The sequence below is a fragment of the Cervus canadensis genome, chromosome 8 (genome assembly GCF_019320065.1).
Source record: "Cervus canadensis isolate Bull #8, Minnesota chromosome 8, ASM1932006v1, whole genome shotgun sequence".
Lineage (NCBI taxonomy): Eukaryota > Metazoa > Chordata > Mammalia > Artiodactyla > Cervidae > Cervus > Cervus canadensis.
The window spans coordinates 72,494,569-72,513,522 of record NC_057393.1 but is presented as its reverse complement, the minus strand read 5'-3'; positions in this window follow the sequence as shown (position 1 = coordinate 72,513,522).

Here is an 18,954-nt window from a genome sequence, read left to right as displayed (position 1 = left end):
TGTTAAATACTTTCTGCAGCAAAAGGGAAAAACTCAAGTAAAGTGGGCTTAAAAGGAAAGGAAGTGTAATTGGTTATATAAATGAGAAACTCAAGAATAGTTTCTAATAAAGCTGGGACCAGATGCTCAAAACTGATGCCCACTGTCCCTCTCTGTCCATCACTGAGCACTACTTTTACATGTTCCACAAAGCCGCCCTGGAAACTTCAGATCATCCTCAACTCTAGTAGATGGAGGGCTTCCCCTTCACCTGGGATTCATTATATTTGAACCCACATTAGGCCTCCTTAGTTTGACTCATGACTGAGTCAGTCACAGTGTACAGCAAGACAGAATGTGCTGAGTAGTTAGTCTTCGAAAGGAAAGAGCATGAGCCTACTTGAACCACCTAGACGGATTGTGGAGGAAGGGTAGTGCTCCTAATGAAAACAGTTTCCATTATCAAGAGAAGTGGCAGAGATGTTGGAAAAGCAACAACTCAAGCAAAACCTGCACTGCCATTGGCCATCTAAGTGTCCAGAGCTTGTCCTTTAAGCCACTCCTCATCCTTAAATGAGGGTGGTAAGGGTACACTCATGAAAGTCAGAAATGGCCACAATGCAAGAAGCAAATGTGTCAGCTCTGCTTTCTCCACTCATGACTCTAAAGAAGGACTGTCTTTCATTCAGGGGCCCTCAGGGTACCTGGATACCACTTGTTATAAGAGAAGCAGCTGATGAATTAACTGCCTTTCTCTTTACAGTAAGTCCTAGCTTCTTGCTGGGTCAGCCACTTCCTGCATATTTGTTCCCTGGGCACTCAGTTCATACCTCTATTAATTCATTTACAATGTGACACCACAATTTATCTGCTCTATGTACATTTGTGCTCCTCAAGGGCAGATGCAAGCTTATTTATCTCTATAATATTAACACCTCAGTGCTTGGCACATTCCAAATGCTGAATAGAGGTGGATTTACTATTTATTATTGTTTCAGTCATGACTTTAGATAGAAATCCCAGAATCAGTTCCTCAAACACTATCCTGTCAACTAGTCTATCAAGAAAGGATGCATGGTCAAACAAATTTTGGAGGTATTGTATACTATAAGCCATCTTAGAAATTCATGATTAGAGTATATGAGATCCTTCGAAGTGTCCTTTGAGAGAGTGGCTTTGTTTAAAATTGTTTGCAATAGTCATAATTTATTTTAGCTTATATACTAATATTCAATGAGATTAATATTTCATGAACAGTATTGAGGGAAACACCGTTTTTCTACACCTTTTGGGGGAGGGTGTTGTTTTGCAGAAGCAAATTGCAAAAGATAACATTTAACTGAAGAAAACAGCTTTCCCACTCACTCACTCATTCAGCCAGCTTGCATTTTCTATATGCCTATTCCATGCCAGGAAGGGGTCTTGCCTTCTGAGTCTATAATCTAGTAAGTGGAAATAGGCACATTCATTTTTTAACGCTAAATCATCTTATTCTTATTAGAACATGAGTAATTTCTTGAGCAAAACAGAGTATGATGAAGGTCAACATAAAAGTTCTGGCATGCATTGCTGCAGAAACCAAGTGATTGGAAAACTCAGGAATGTAGACAGGAGTTGGCCAGTTGGTATCAGGAAGTAAAAAAGAGGGGAGGTGAGGGGACAGAGAGTCCGGGGGAGGCAGAGGAGGAGTGGAAGGGAGGAAGGAAGAAAGGAAATTGCAATCAGCAATTCACACATATAACACCTAAAGCTGCATGATACTGTGTTTCTTTTGCTCTTTCTGCCCTGCAAGATGACCTCTTTCCATTATGCACTGAAGACTCAGAACTCTACCTTCAGTTCAGTTCAGTTCAGTTGCTCAGTCATGTCCGACTCTTTGCGACCCCATGAATCATAGCACGCCAGGCTTCCCTGTCCATCACAAACTCCCGGAGTTTACTCAAACTCAAGTCCATCGAGTCAGTAATGCCATCCAGCCATCTCATCCTCTGTCGTCCCCTTCTCCTCCTGCCCCCAATCCCTCCCAGCATCAGGGTCTTTTCCAATAAGTCAACTCTTCGCATGAGGTGGCCAAAGTATTGGAGTTTCAGCTTCAGCATCAGTCCTTCCAATGAATACCCAGGACTGATCTCCTTTAGGATGGACTGGTTGGATCTCCTTGCAGTCCAAGGGGCTCTCAAGAGTCTTCTCCAACACCATAGTTCAAAAGCATCAATTCTTCAGCGCTCAGCTTTCTTCATAGCCCAACTCTCACACTCATACATGATCACTGGAAAAACCGTAGCCTTGACTAGATGGACCTGTGTTGGCAAAGTAATGTCTCTGCTTTGTAATATGCTATTTAGGTTGGTCGTAACTTTCCTTCCAAGGAGTAAGCGTCTTTTAATTTCATGGCTGCAATCACCATCTGCAGTGATTTTGGAGCCCCCCAAAATAAAGTCTGACACTGTTTCCACTGTCTCCCCATCTATTTTCCATGAAGTGATGGGATCAGATGCCATGATCTTAGTTTTCTGAATGAACTCTACCTTAGAGACCCAGAAACTGAATAGCATTTGGAAACATTGTAAGGATCCAAAGGAAGAAACATGGATTTCAAGCAGTCCTATTGTTCAAAAAGGTAGCTTTTTTCTTTTCTGTTCCCTCTCAGACTTCTAATCTAATTGGTAATGGAGTGTATATCTGTAGATTTGGTTCATAAAATATTTTAATATGGTATAAAAGATTTCTTCAAACGTGGTCACTTAGGGGTTTGGTGCTATAAAACTATATAAAGCTCAGTATCATTCTCCTCAAACAATTTGTCTGAAAAAGTGTGTGAGTGTGTGTGTATGTGTATTATGTGCTAAGGTGCATTAGTTATGTCTGACTCTTTGCAACCCCATGGATTGTAATCCAACAGGCCCCTCTGTCCATGTGATTCTCCAGGCAAGAATACTGGGGTGGGTTGCCGTATCCTCCTCTAGGGGATCTTCCCTCCCCAGAGATAGAACCCTTCTCTTTTGTCTCCTGCATTGGTAGGTGGGTTCTTTGGCCACTAGTGCCACCTGGGAAGCCTGTGTGTGTATACATATATTGAAATTAAAGCCATGTTGCTCTCTCAGATTTTTTAAAAAAATTTAAACCTAAATTACTTAGCATATCTGTTGATTTAATGCAAGTGTTGATGACAGGTGCTCTGCTGATTCCTAAGTTGAGATGGTTTAAACTTGTTTTCTTATGCATTTTGTGCTTTCACTCAAATGCATTTCCTCCATTCTTATGCTGAACCAGTAGCATCTTCTGGGGTTACAAACAGAATGATGCAGTCTTGGGCCCAGTCCCTGTCCACACTCACAGTCAGGTGGCAGACATTTATCATCATAATAGAATTTGGACTTTTACATGCCTAGAAATAACCACAAATCTAGGTGAGTCAGAAAAATCTCAAGAAAGGAGAAACACTGAGGCTAAAATGTGAAGGTTAAGGAATAGTTTAAACATTTTTAATTTTATAGAGAAGTCATCTTTGACTATGATTATGGTAAATATTTTACAAAGAGCTACTTTAGCATGAATCTTTGATTTACTTTTTACTCCATTATGAATTTATTTAATTTTCTTGCATTCCCATGTCACCTCAGGAAATGTTTTATGTGGCATATTGGCATCCATGTCTATCTTGGGCATTTAGTTAATTTCATTCCATTTTGACTTCACTTTTCTTAAATATCATGTGGCTCCAATAAACGAAACTCCTTAAGTGTTTCTGACAGGTTTGGTGTGATTAAATCAATGTATGGAAATGCCTTAAGACAAGTTATAGGCTTTTCCTTAAGAAAGTTTCAGGCTTTGTAAGTTGAGAAAGAAAATGTTGTGAAGAAGAAACCTAATACAAGATTGGATTCTGTATTCTCTAACGGAAAATGTAAACTGATAAAATTACAATGATTCTTTAACGTCTACAAAATAATTATATTAAGTGTCTGGTAAATATAATAGAGCTTTAATAAATTTTAATCATATAAGTACTAAAATCTTTTATCACAATTTGAAACAAATACAGGTAAACAAAAGAATAAAAATTTAAAAATCACCAAAATTTTAATGCTCAGAGATAACCACCATTAACATTTTGAGAGTATATTTCCAGACTTTTTCAATACATTTACTTATATAAGCATATTTTTAATAATATGGGTTTATATTATGTATATTTTGTAAACTGTTTTATAACCAAAGAGAGTATCATGAACATTTTTCACTATCAAATGTATTAGTTATTTTAACAAAACAGTAACACAGAATTTTGCAATTAGAAACCACACTTAACAAATGCTATTATGAAAGCATTTTTGCATATAGTCTCAACTACCTAATTGACGTACATTACTAATAAAGATGTTCAGTCAAATGATATACACATTTATAAGAATTTTTTGAGTTATGGTGCCTACTTTTCTTCAGAAAGTTTCTTTCAGTGTAAATATTTATCAATAGAATATAATCTTGTCCATTTTCCACTTTTGCCATTACTTAATACTAACTGCTTTTGTTTGTAATCTGCCAAGGTGAGAGACAACAATGTTTATTCTTCAAATCTGCATTTCTTTGATCACTAGTAAAGTTGAACAGTTGTGTTTGTCAGATTTTTTTAGTTTGCTACATTTTTTATTTTGTGAGTTATGTTCTTTAAAACATCCTATGTTAAGTTATATACTTGTTTATAAATTTCACCAAAATATTGTGCCAAAGAGGTTAAGCAATTGTGTTCATGTGTACTTTTTCTTAGATAAAATAATGTATGCCTTCTTGAATGATGCTTTTTCTCATTGCTTCCTGAGTGTCACTGGGGGGGAAGAAGAGAGAGGATTGTTTTTCTATATTTCCTTGACATTCTTTGACATTAGTGATCTTAAAACTTCTGAGATTTAGCTGCCAGTTATCTTCAACCTGGATTTATCTGACTTTCTGTGCACAGATACACTCAGGTTATGCACTTTTGGCAGGAATATCACAAAAGTGATGCTACATTCTTGCATCATATCAGGTGATATATAGTTCTGATTTTTTCCATGACTAATAATGCTAACTTGATTAAGACAATGTCAGCCTGGCTTCTCCAATGAAAACTTACTCCTTTGAAGTAAAAAAGTATTTGTTAATGAGGTACCTTAAGAATATGTAAATATTATGTCTCTAAAATTATTTTATTCAAATTTTTTATGACTATGTGGTCTCATGGATCCCTCTCTTGTTCAAGGGATATGATTCATCATTGTGATTATTTAATTCTTGAATTTCTTGGATTTAACTAGCAAGAATCAGTTTAACTTGATTATCGTGTCCTAGAATGTTTTGAGCATTTTCTTTGACATGATGTTCCAGGTTCATCTTGTAGTTTCCTTGCCTGCACCTGGAATTAGCCATTCCTCAAAGAGCTTTGAATTTTTCTGGTGGAGAACGGTCATTAGAAAACAAGATATGGGGGCTAAGTGTGCTCATTGCTATTGGGGTATTGCTACCAGACCCTTTCAGTGAAAAGAACTGGTGAATATGTGTTGAACACACACACACACACACACACCCCTACACTTATATGCACTATGTGTCTATAAATATACACTGAAAACCACAAGTTCACACTACTATCTTCAATTCCAAACCAACACCACACAATTTTTTCTCATTTTCTCCCTTTCAATAATGGTAATTATCTTTTCAAAAGTAAAAAGCCTGCTTCCAAAATTCTTATCCATTTAATGGTTTTACCAGTCTCCTTTATGTAATCTATCTCCCATAATTACTGCCACACTTTCCTCATGTAGATGCCCTCATCACCCAACTCAGGCAAGTACCCAGCTCGGGCTTCAGTACTTCACATATACTTGCCCTTCCACAAGACATTCTCAGCCTGCTCAGACTCTGACAGCCTTCTCCAGGCTTCCCCAATCCATGGACATCCTTCTCACTCCTTTCAGGCTTCAACAAGACACCCTTCCTATAGATGCTCTTACTGAGCTTTTGGGGCTTTGACTCCCACACAGAGAAACTTTTCTCATTCAACTAAGGTGCCAGCACCCTCAGTCAGGTCATCCTTCACAAGAAGAACTTTCTCATCCAGCTTAAGTTCCAACGTCATGAGCCAGGCTGCCTCTTGGGACATTTTGCTTACTTCATTCAAACTCTAGCACTCAGACACCCTACATGAGTCAGACATCACTGGGATTCTTACACAGACTTCTTACACAGAAGCCTCTTAGACTTCTCTTTACACATTTTTCAACACTCTATGTTAGGGTACTGCTTTCAGGCATGGACCCCTCCTTACATGTGTTGGGTCTCCCCCATCTCTCCCAGATGTAGACCCTCATCTTACTTGACCCCTTCTAATTGCTTTTGGACTAAATTGTCCAATGAGGAAATAAAGAGATAGATAGGAGGAAGAAAGGAAGAGTAATCATTATGTTTTCATGAAAATGAATTTCTAGAATTCTTACCCTGATGTTTTATCATGTATAAATGGACTTCCTTACACAGTGGAAATGTTCTTAATATCATTAATCAAAAGAAAATTATGTTCATTCTTCCTTTTTTAAAAAAATGAGATAGTTGAATGTTAAAAGTGATCAAACTCTATAGACACTGAGGGAAGGGAGAACTGTGAAGGATTTGTCTATGCAGGACAAATAGATTATATTGGAAACAGATATTTTGTGCCTGGAGCCAATTTAGTAAATATTTCTAATCTAAGAAGTGTCTGCATTATGCAATTATTCATATTTCTTAGCCTTTTTCTGGGTCACTGTTCCCTTCTGAGAATCTAATGAAAATTACAGCTCTTCTCAAGTAAAGCATACATACTGATGCAGATACACAGGCATGCATAAGTACACTCAACTTGTATTCATATTCACAGTGTTAACATTCTACAGAGTATTTGACTTCTAGGTCAACGACAGACATAAGTCTTTCAATAAAATGGAAGACTTTTGTCTATCATAATATAAACATAACATCAGCATCCAGTCTTTGCAGCCAGACCAACCTAAGCTTAAAAACAAGCTATCATGAACTTGATTTACACTTTTGTATTAACATCCTTGAGTCTTATTTATAAAATGGATATAATAACTGTGTTAGGTTGCAGCCCTGGTGGCTCAGAGGATAAAGACCCTGCCTTCAATGAAGGAGACCAAGATTTGATCCCTGAGTCTGGAAGATGCCCTGGAGAAGGGAGTGGCTACCCACTCCAGTACTGATGCCTGGAGAACTCCATGGACAGAGGAGCCTGGCGGGATACAGCCCATGGGGTCGCAAAGAGTTGGACACGACTGAGTGACTAGCACTATAATAACTATTTCTGGACTTCTGTGAGAATTTGAGTTTGTTAAGTAGTTAGAATAGGAAAAAGGAGTCCAGAATGGCGTGGCTAAAAGATAAGGAAGAGAAAAGCCCGCGAAAATAAAACAAAGGAAGGTCCGAGGACCAGAGTGAGGACCTCAGGTAGAACAAACAACACTCTTGGCTAACCCAATTTACATAGGGCAGGCCTGGGGGGAAAACAAAAACAAAAACATATAAAAAGAGGAGCCAAAGGGCTGGGGGTCTGTCTCTCTCTCCTGCGCGCTGGGGCTCTCTTCTCTTCACGTCTTTGGGTCGACATGCCTTCACGTCTCGAGGATGGATTTTCCTGCTGTTATCTAAATAGAATAGAGCTGTAACACGGAGCTGTAACACTGATTTGTCTAAGAGCTATAACATGGTCCATTCGAGACCTGAGCGCTATAACACTGTCTGTCCAAGACCTGAGAGCTGTGACACACCGAGGGCTTTAATGTCCATCACTCCAAATCTTTGTTGTGATGAGACAGAACTGAGGAGAATACACTCACCTGACAAGTTTATGTAGAAGGCAGTATTTCTACATGAACTCATACTGGTTGCTCAGATGAGTTAGTTTTTACTATATGACTATTTGGGACCACTTGAACATTTTATAAAACGCTTTAGCTTCTCACTAGATGCTTGGTGCCATATTGGAAAAAGGGTTTTGGAAATCCAAGATCTTTCAGATTCTATCCTTTGGTACTATTGTGAAAGATATTTGCTGAGTGACAGTTCTTGAGGTGTAAAGGAACCTATAATGCCTACTGTATTAATTCTTCCATAAAAGTAAAAAATTCCAATTTAAAAATGCCTTCAGAGTTTCTTTGGGAGAGCCAAGCAGGTCAGAGGGAAGTAACAAGTGACGGCAGCAGAAATTCTCCTAAAAGTAGCAGTTATTTCTCAGCTCAGACCAGTGCTTCAGTAGAGGAATGTGGGCCTAGGTTGCTAAAGTGTAGAAGTTTTTCAGATAAGTAAGTCATTTGAAGTTTTATAAGAAATGTCCCAATTTTAACACATTGTGTGTTCAATTTGCAAACTCTGCTTTAAATGGAGTTGTGTCTATGTGTCAATATTGCTCTATTTTTTGGATAAAAAGAAGGAAATGTATAACTACATGAAAACATATGTCAAGAGTAGCAAAAGATTTTATCTGTAATCATAAGGCTATTTAAAATAGTAAAAAGAGAAAGAAGAACCTGCTTAGGCTTCTCAGCAATTATACAATGTCCCTAAAATCTAAAAAAGAGAGATAATATTATTTAATTTTATTATTATAACTTGAAAATGGCATTGATGGCATTATGCATATTTGATTATTATAATCCTGTAATTCTAAAATATTTAAAATTGATGTAATCATGAGCTACTTTGAATAAATAACCAGAATAAACTTCAACAAGTTTATTTATAAATTCTAGAAAGCCAACGTGGCATCTTCTTTATATAAATTGTTTTTGTGTTTTCCAAATTGTGATTAATTTATCAAAAGCACCAAACTTTTATTTGAATATCCTCATTAAAGCACAGCAATTCAAACTAGAGTTATTCTTATCAAGTAAGACTGAAACAAAACAATACAATACTTTCCTGAAAAGAACTGTTAACTTTGAATCTTATTCTAAATTAAGAAAATGTGTTTCCCTGAGTCAATAAATTATTTCTTCCAAAAAGTATGCTTTGGGACCCCTTATTACACTGAGATCATTTTCTTCATGTGGTCCTGTGGAACTAGTATCTAAACAAATACTCAATTACACAACAGTGGCTGCAAACACTGTCAAGAAACCAATGAAACACACACAAAACCAAAATTAAGCTAATCTTCAACAGAAAATGAAATACTTAAAAAAAACAATTGACCCATATAAGGAAACTTTTTCCCTAATAAACCTTGTCTCCCTTAACAAAACCAGGTTTATGGCAGCTTCACTAGCATTGAATATGCAGGGATCCCCATACTTTTGCCTATTCCACTTCTTGTTAATACAAAAACAAGTCCCCACAGAAAACTAGTTACAAGAAAATGCTTTTTTCCCAGAATCTTTAAATGTCTTTTAGGAAGTAAATCTGTATCCTCTAGTTGCTTTCAGAATTGAATTATGAGAAACACCTTCCTGCCTCAAAGTGCCAAGACAAATATTATATGAAACATGTACAAGAGAGTCATCAAACTAACTAGTTAACTCAGTAGATAGAGTAAATAAATTCCTGAGGGGTAAAAAAGAATATATATATACACTAAAGAAATAGAAAAACCAATACATTTCATTAGATAGTTCTTCAACAAGCAAGGCACTGTTTATTTTCAATCACAGAAATCATTAAGGTCTAGGAGAGAAAGTTCTAGTACTTAAAAAGAAGCATTTTTTTTTTTTCCTTTTCATGCAAATATGCCGAGCCCCAAGGAGCAGGACTGCAGGATGTCAGAGCTGGAGTTGTGGTAGTGGAGGAGATCTGTACAGAAACTCCTGGCTGACACTCCACAGGATAAAGGCCCCACCAGTCACTCTCACGGTGTGGCCACATTAGAGGAGGACACGCATGTCTTATTCAGGGTAAGGGGACTTGAGACAGCTCCCAAGAACCCTCTGCTTTTCCAGGTAACAGGGCAGAATATTTAAAACTTGCTTTGCTTCCAAAACGTCACTAGAAATGTGTGTGTGTGTGTGTATTGTGTGAGAGAGAGAGAGCAAGAGAAAGAGTGAAAGAGAGCACCTGAAAGGCTTCTGAGACAAGGAAAGGAATGGAGAAAGTAAAATAGTGAAATAATGACTGGAGACAGATGAGAATGGGTTATTTTAGCACATATTCTGGGAGGAAAAAAAAAATGTGATCAACAGGAGGTACTAGGAAGCAGGATTCAGCAGCTAATGCTAACAAAAAAGAAGAGCCAGGAAAATACAGCCTCCTCTCTTGATGAACTGGTGATTCATAATCTCTTTCTAACATTTAGAAGGATCAAAGGAAAGTGGAAAAATGCTGGATGACTTAAAAACATCTGAATTAGCTATGATAAATCCAAACAAAGTGAACAATTAATCAATCACAGTTATACTGGCAATAGTGGTACTGGAACTCGAGGTATAAATAAGTTCAATGATTTGTTACAACAGAGAAATTTGGTATTTTTATATTGTGGATTATGTAGATTAAAAATTCATATTGATACAATTATTATTATCAAGACTCATTCAGCAAAATGTTCTAGTCTATTCTTTCAGGATCTTCCCAATCCAGGGATCAAATCTAGGTATCCCATGTTGCAGGCAGATTCTTTACCAGCTGAACCACAAGGGAATCCCAAAAATACTGGAGTGGGTAGTCTATCCCTTCTCCAGGGGATCTTTCCGACCCAGGAATCAAACCAGGGTCTCCTGCATTGCAGGCAGATTGTTTACCAACTGAGCTATCAGGGACCTTTCCTTTTCCCATTCAAATATTATATTTAATGCTTTGGGTGGAAGTGATTCACAAAAATCAGCTCATATTGTCAAGTAGTTTTCACTTACCTACTATAATAACAATACTAATAATGAACAATAAGAACACTTACTTAGTACTTGCTCTATGTCAGGAATTGCTCTAAGGGCATTAAATATATGAATTCACTTAAGTTTCACAACTACTTGATGATGTAGGTTCCGTTGTTATTCAGTTTTACGAGATGAAAAGACCCAGGCACAGAGAGTAAGACACACATCAGGAAGTGGCAGAACCAGATCAATACTCAAGTGAGCTCTATAGTTCATACTTCTAAACATTGTGTCTCCTTAATCAGTCTCTGAAAGCATGCTTCCAAAGGCCTCACACACTGTCTGGCACAAGACCATTCCAAAACTACTCATGGAGTAAATAGATGATGTATGGTGCCATAATATTCTTAAATTATTCATGTCTCATAATTAATATTTAAACTAGCAGATCAAAGGTCTTAAAAGATAATACTATGATGACCATTCTTACATACAAGTCTTTTTTCCCCTTTCTGACCTGTAAGAGGATAAGATGGTTGGATGGCATGACTGACTCAATGGACACGAGTTTGAGCAAACTCAAGGAGATATGGAAGGACAGGAAAGCCTGGCATGCTAGAATTCATGGGGTCTCAAAGAGTTGGGGATGACTGAACAACCATATATTGTCACCCAGCTTATTTAAATTATATGCAGAGTACATCCAGAGAAACGCTGGGCTGGAAGAAGCACAAGCTGGAATCAAGATTGCTGGGAGAAATATCAATAACCTCAGATATGCAGATGACACCACCCTTATGGCAGAAAGTGAAGAGGAACTAAAAAGCCTCTTGATGAAAGTGAAAGAGGAGAGTTGAAAAACTTAGCTTAAAGCTCAACATTCAGAAAACGAAGATCATGGCATCTGATCCCATCACTTCATGGCAAATAGATGGGGAGACAGTGGAAGCAGTGTCAGACTTTATTTTTTTGGGCTCTAAAATCACTGCAGATGGTGATTGCAGCCATGAAATGAAAAGACACTTACTCCTTGGAAGGAAAGCTATGACTAACCTAGATAGCAGGGACATTACTTTGCCAACAAAGGTCTGTCTAGTCAAGGCTATGGTTTTTCCAGTGGTCATGTATGGATATGAGTGTTGGACTGCGAAGAAAGCTGAGCGCCGAAGAGTTGATGCTTTTGAACTGTGGTGTTGGAGAAGACTCTTGAGAATCCCTTGGACTGCAAAGAGATCCAACCAGTCCATCCTAAAGGAGATAAGTCTTGGGTGTTCATTGGAAGGACTGATGCTGAAGCTGAAACTCCAATACTTTGGCCACCTCATGCGAAGTTGACTCATTGGAAAAGACCCTGATGCTGGGAGGGATTGGGGGCAGGAGGAGAAGGGGACGACAGAGGATGAGATGGCTGGATGGCATCACCTACTCAATGGGCATGAGTTTGAGTAAACTCCGGGAGTTTGTGATGGACAGGGAGACCTGGCGTGCTGCGATTCATGGAGTCGCAAAGAGTCGGACACGACTGAGCGACTGAACTGAACAACAGCAATGTAAGCTAAATTCTTAAGAGGAAATTATTAAGCTAAAGAGTATAAATGCTGTGAATCTTCTTACAAATAACACCAATTTGTCTTCCAGAAAATTCATACCAATCTAACTGCTACCAACAACGTATGGTTTCACCTCATCAGGGCCAAGCATTGGATAACAAAGTTTTTTCTTGTTAATGTAATAGCAAACCATAGCATCTGAATATTGTTTGCCACTGCATTTCTTTGATGACCACTGAAGTTAAATTAGGTAGGTATTTTAATATTTATTGGTCATTTTATTTGTTTTTGTTTCACTGCTTTTCTAAGGCTAAATCTAACTCTCATTTAACCGTTTATTTTTCTTATACATATTTTTTCCACTTCTGACTTTGTGAAATTTTCTGTTGGCCTAGAAAATATAGTGCTATTATTATTTGTAATAAACTACTTACAATTGTCCTCCATTCAGGACAAGTGGCAGAGCAAAGGCACCAGATGGCAATTGTAAGAAAATCTGATCTATAAGAGGAGTGTATCATTTCATGTTTAACCCTCCTCTTCCCAAATAAACAAATAAATGGGGCATAAAGCTAAATATGTATAGTTGAAAGTTAAAAGACATAAAGTACAAATTGAGCAAATAGCTTCAAGGGAAATGTATTTATTCATGACCATTAGTGTTCCAAACCATAAATCTACTTAATTAGATTTAATTATGATACTGCTCGAGAAAACAAAAAGATTATAAAATCTGAGAGTTGTGTTTTACATATTGCTAGAAGGAGTGTCTGTTTATGCAAGTAATGGACATATCTTCACTCAAAAAGACTAACAGAATGAATTAAAACTATGTGGCCAAAGACATGGAGGAAAGTTAAATGCCTATCACTAAGTGGAAGAAGCCAATCAAAAAAGCCTACATACTTCATGATCCCAACTGTATGACATTCTGGAAAAAACAAAACTATGAAGAAAATAAAAGATCAACTGTTACCAGGGGTTAGGAAGGACAGAGGGAGGAACAGGCAGAATACAGAAGATTTTTAGGGCTGTGAAACTACCCTGTATGATGATGGATACATGTCATTATTAGATAAGCTTGTCCAAATCCACAGAGGGTACAACATAAATAGCGAGTCATAATGTAAAGGATGATTATAATGTGTCAATGTAGGTTCATCAGTTGTAACTAATATACCCTCTGGTGGAGGATATTGATAATAAGGGAGGCTATGCATGAGTGGGCTAAGATAGTAAAGAATCTTCCTGCAATGCAGGAGACCTGGGTTCAGTCCCTGGGTTGGGAAGATTCCCTGGTGAAGGAAATGGCAACCTGCTCCAGTATTCTTGCCTGGAAAACCCCATGGACAGAGGAGCCTAGTGGGCTACAGTCCATGGGGTTGTAAAGAGTCAGACATGACTGAGCAACTGACATATGTATGTGGAGGGCTTCCCAGGTGGCACTAATGCTAAAGAACCCATCTGCCAATGCAGGAGACATAAGAGATGTGGGTTCGATACATGGATCAGGAAGATACCCTGAAGGAGAGCAAGGCAACCCACTCTAGTATTCTTGCTTGGAGAATCCTATGGACAGAGGAGCCTGGCAGACTACAGGCCATAGAGTCGCAATGAATTGGACGTGACTGAGGCAACTTAGCATGCATGCATGCGAGGAGGCAAGTGGTATAAGGAAAATCTCCATGCTTTCCACTTGATTTTTCTATGAAGCCTAAACTGCTCTAAAAATAAAGTTTATTATTTAAAAAAGACTATGTAGCTAATAAGGGGAGCTAAAAATTAAAAAAAAAAAAAACAAAAACAGTTCTGAATTCTTCTGCTTTCAAAGATCTTAACCACTTTTTTCTACTGGGACATTTGACTCATCAGGCAAAGTACAGTACCATAATGTAGCATTGAGTAAACACTGAAGACACTCATGTTTCTGCAACATGTTAACTACTACCTTTCTAGTTTCTAGTTGATTTTAATGTTTTATTTGCCTATTGCATTATAACTTACCTATTTACAGGTTTCTTCCCCCCTGCAAAGCTGTGAGTTCATTAAAGGCCAGGGCTGTGTCTGGTTCATCATCTTATTCCTTGTGTCTGTAACAATCCCTGCCACATGAGACACATTCAGAAACTGTGTTGAATATAGGAATAAATGGACACTAGGAAAACAAAATGCCAGTGATAAGAGCTTTCATTTCGGTCATATTTTTAACTTTAAAAAACAGTTCACCAGCTGTATATTTGCACCACATCATCTTTATCCATTCCTCTGCTTACAGACATTTAGGTTGCTTCCATGTCCTGGCTATTGTAAATAGTGTTGCAATGAATATTGGAATTCAGGTATCCAATGGGATATTACTCAGCCAAAAAAAGAATGAAATAATATCATTTGCAGCAACATGGATGGACCTAGAGATTTCATATTGGGTGAAATAAGACAGAGAAAGACAAATACCATATGATATCACTTATGTGTGGAACCTAAAAACAAGGCTATGAATGAACTTACCAACAAAACAGAAATAGAGAAACAGATATAAAAAATAAGCTTATGGTTATGGGGGTTTAGAGGAAGAGGGATAATTTTGAAAACTGGATTGACACATACACAGTACTATGTATAAAAGAGGTAACTAATAGGGACCTACTGTATTGCACAAGGAAGTCTAATACTGTGTAATGGCCTATATGAAAAAAGAATCTAAAATAGAGTAGACATATGTATATTTATAATTGATTCACTTTGCTGTATACCTGAAACATAATATTGTAAATCAGTTATATCCCAATTAAAAGAAAAACAGTTCACTCCTTTACTCATGTGTTCTCAAATTAAAACCTACCCTTGATCATTTCAGTACATATCTCTTGTGCTGATGATAGCCCACATAGTTTCTTTATGCTGTCAGAGTCAATTGCCCATGATCCATGAAAGAGATCTTTGGGGATCAAGAAGCTAGTATTGAATAAAATATCAGATGCAGGTACACAGAGTGACCATGAGACACTCAAATCTCCAGCCACCACCAATTGTTGCTATTATGAGGAATAAGCAAGAGACATTGTCTGTGTGTGCTAAGGTGATGTGACATCTGGAAAATATTGACTAGTTTTCCTCTTGGCAAACTGGATTCTCTAAATAGTCACCTTGAGAAAGGTATAAGCAAATTCCCTCAAACTTTTGACAATTGCAGTCTGCTACACAGGGTCCACACCTAGCTCTACCCCCAAAGATGTACCTAGTTCATCAAACCTCCCATTGCTGTATCATGGCTGCTCATCCTTGTGTTTGGATAGTAGTTGAACACTTGAAATTCCAGCACTGTGGTAACTACAGGTTACTGTCATTTCTAAGTGTGCCAAGTGACACTGCAGAACCAAGAGATAAGGATAGTTGGCCAAGATTCCCCAAGCTTTTGCACCCCATAGCACATGTAGAAAAAGCAGCTAGCATCCAGAGGCATGTCAGACTGCTTCAGTTGGCTCTCCTGACCATGGCAAGCTGTTCCTAGGTCCCAGGAACTGTGTAACTCTGTAGTGGGCAGAAGCAACTTCATAGGACAAACTTTAGACTGAACCTAATGTCGATGCCAAGGTCCCATTTGTCTAGCTGTCTGGTAAACTTAGTCAAATTCAGTGATGCCTGAGTTAGGAATAAAACACAGCATTTTTTTTTTTTTCTCCTTTTCCTCTCCTTCACCCTCAGGCTTAAGGCTGATACTCAGGAGGCTTAATTGCTGCTAGAATATCAGTGAGGATATAAGGATAAATAAAATTTAAAGCAAGAGGTTTAATTCTCCTTGCTAAAAATAAGGCAGGAGATATCCCCCTCCCTTAGAACATTTTAACTTTCAAATGTGTAGTTATATTTTTAAAAAATCTCTTATAAATTTACAAACCGAGAATGTCTTTTTCAAGTGCCTGGGAGACTTTCTTTTGAAATATAGCCATCAAATCAGATTGTCCCATATCTCCTGGTCTCTGTGGGAGGGAAGAGGTCAAACATCATAGATACCTGGCTCCAAAATGCAAAACCTCCTGTCACAGAGATATGAAAAATGTTAATTTTCATTTTGTAAAGCTAAGTAGCTAACACAGATGATGACCCCCAAATAACAGGTAAATTTAGGATGAACTATGTATGACTAGTGGGATTTCCCAGGTGGTGCTAGTGGTAAAGAACCTGCCTCCCAGTGCAGGAGACATAAGAGACATGGGTTCAATCCCTGGCTTGGGAATAACCCCTGGAGGAGGGCTTGGCAATCCACTCCAATATTCTTGCCTGGAGAATCCTATGGACAGAGGGGCATGGCAGGCTACAGTCCATGGGGTCACAGAGTCAGACCCGACTGAAGCGACTTAGCATGCATGCACGCACATGTGTGACTAATAAGGGCTTATCTTGGGAACATATAAGCAACGGATTCACTCTCCCTGGTGGCTCAGACGGTAAAGCGCCTGCCTGCAATGCAGGAGACCGGGTTCAATCCCTGGGTCAGGAAAATCCCCTGGAGAAGGAAATGGCAATCCACTTAAGTACTCTTGCCTGGAAAATCCCATGGATGGAGGAGCCTGGTGGGCTACAGTTCATGGGGTCGCAAAGAGTCAGACATGACTGAGCAACTTCACTTCACTATATCTGCTTATCTATATGAAAGAATGAAATTTCTGTCTTTGCAGTGTCTAAGCAGATTGCCTATGATGTGCATCAAATTCTGTGTTTAATGCTTGCTCAAAAATAAAAGTGTTTTCCTTCTCTACCACTTTTCTGTAGAGGTTTACTCCATACGGAGGTTTAACTTTTGATTCTATTTCTACAACAGGGAGATTTCATTTTCTATAACAAGAAAAGTCTTTCATCTTTGTCTTGGTTCCAGCTAATCTCTCCATTTAGATGATACTGTTTTCTCCCATCTGACACTTAAGTATGTCTCACTCCAGGCTGGCCATCTGCTGGGATACATCCTGTCTTTGGTGGGACTGATTCAGCTGTCTTTGTTGTCCTGTCATAAGAGCTCTGTCTATCCTGCCACTCTCCATATGAGCTCAAGGAGCCACAGACCTTGGGATGTCTCCCACCAAATTCTGGGAAACTTGGAGGCAGTCTCCAACCTCCTCATGCCTAGAAATGCCCCATTGATAGTTATTTTCTCTATTTTACCATGACAACTGAGAGAACTCTTCTGCAAGGCTCACTTTTTCCTGAACCTTATCTGTCTCAAAGATCTCTAAATTATCACATGACTGACTGTCAAGGTCTGACTGAGGCTGGAATGAGGAGGCTGGCATAGAGTTTCCATATCATCTGACACTTTCAAAATGCTTCTCTCCTCCCCAGCACTGTAAGACTTTTTTGTGGAGGAAGGGATGGTTGAAAGACTGTTCTGCCTAATTGTACTTTCCTTAAAATATTTTTCTAACTTACACCACAATTGTGCTTTTTAAATCTTAAAGAACTTTGACATATTTGTTCTCTATTTCCATGGTACATAGTTTCACAGTCCTTAAAGTAGTTATAAATGAAGCATGTAGGTGGGAAAAAATATAACAAGGCATCATCTACTATTTACATGATTGAGGTAATCTAAATCTCTAAAATTATCTTAAATGGGAGACTTCTCTGGTGGTCCAGTGGCTAAGACTCTGCATTCCCAATACAGAAGGCCCAAGTTTAAATCTTGGTCTGGGAACAAGATCCCACATGCCAAAACTGAAAGATCCCATCTACTGTAACTAATATTCAGCACAGGCAAATAAATAATAAGCATTAAAAAAAGTAAAAAAACCAAAAACAAACAAACAAACAAAAAAACCCCACAAAAACTCTAAAATGAATATTAGGTTCTATGTGTAAACAATCTGAGTTTCTTTCTTTCTTGCTTAGTGAATCTTTATTTATGGCTATAGTTGTAGATATCTTCTTTTTACTTTCTACAAAGAAAGAAAACAAACTGGGTGGGTTTCACATGGTTGGAGTTTTTAAAAATATCAAGGCATGGCTTAGTAGAAGCAAGGACGCTACACAGCCATTTGAGGACCTAAGACTATCAGCTGAAGACCCATTGTGAGGTCTAAGGAATCAAAATCAATAAGATAAAGAGATCTCCTGGCCTGTGGACTAAATAATATGATGAAAAACCTGCAAGCTAATGAAAATCAATACATGTTCATCTCTGTGTAGAATAATCCAATATATTCAGAGTTCCTTTAACTTACCAGCTAACAAAATGTATTGCAACACATACAGTAATAGAGGTGAGATGTGCTAACGAACACAACTGTAAGGAACTCAGGAAGTTCCCAGATGCTTAATCACAAAACTTGACTTCAGCTGGTCATGGTATGTGGGAGTACATCATCATGTGAAAAGTGACCTCACTGTTTGAGTGGAGGCATGTACCACGTGGCATTACCCACCTTCTAAACTTATACCTGCCTTTGATTGGTCTATAATAGCCTTCTCAGGCTCTGGGAATTCATTAAAATCATTAAAAAACTAAATGGAAAGATACTGCTTATGAAAACTAAGAAAAAGAAATGAGACAATTTGATATCATGGGGTACAGCCACATGAGAATTTTGCAA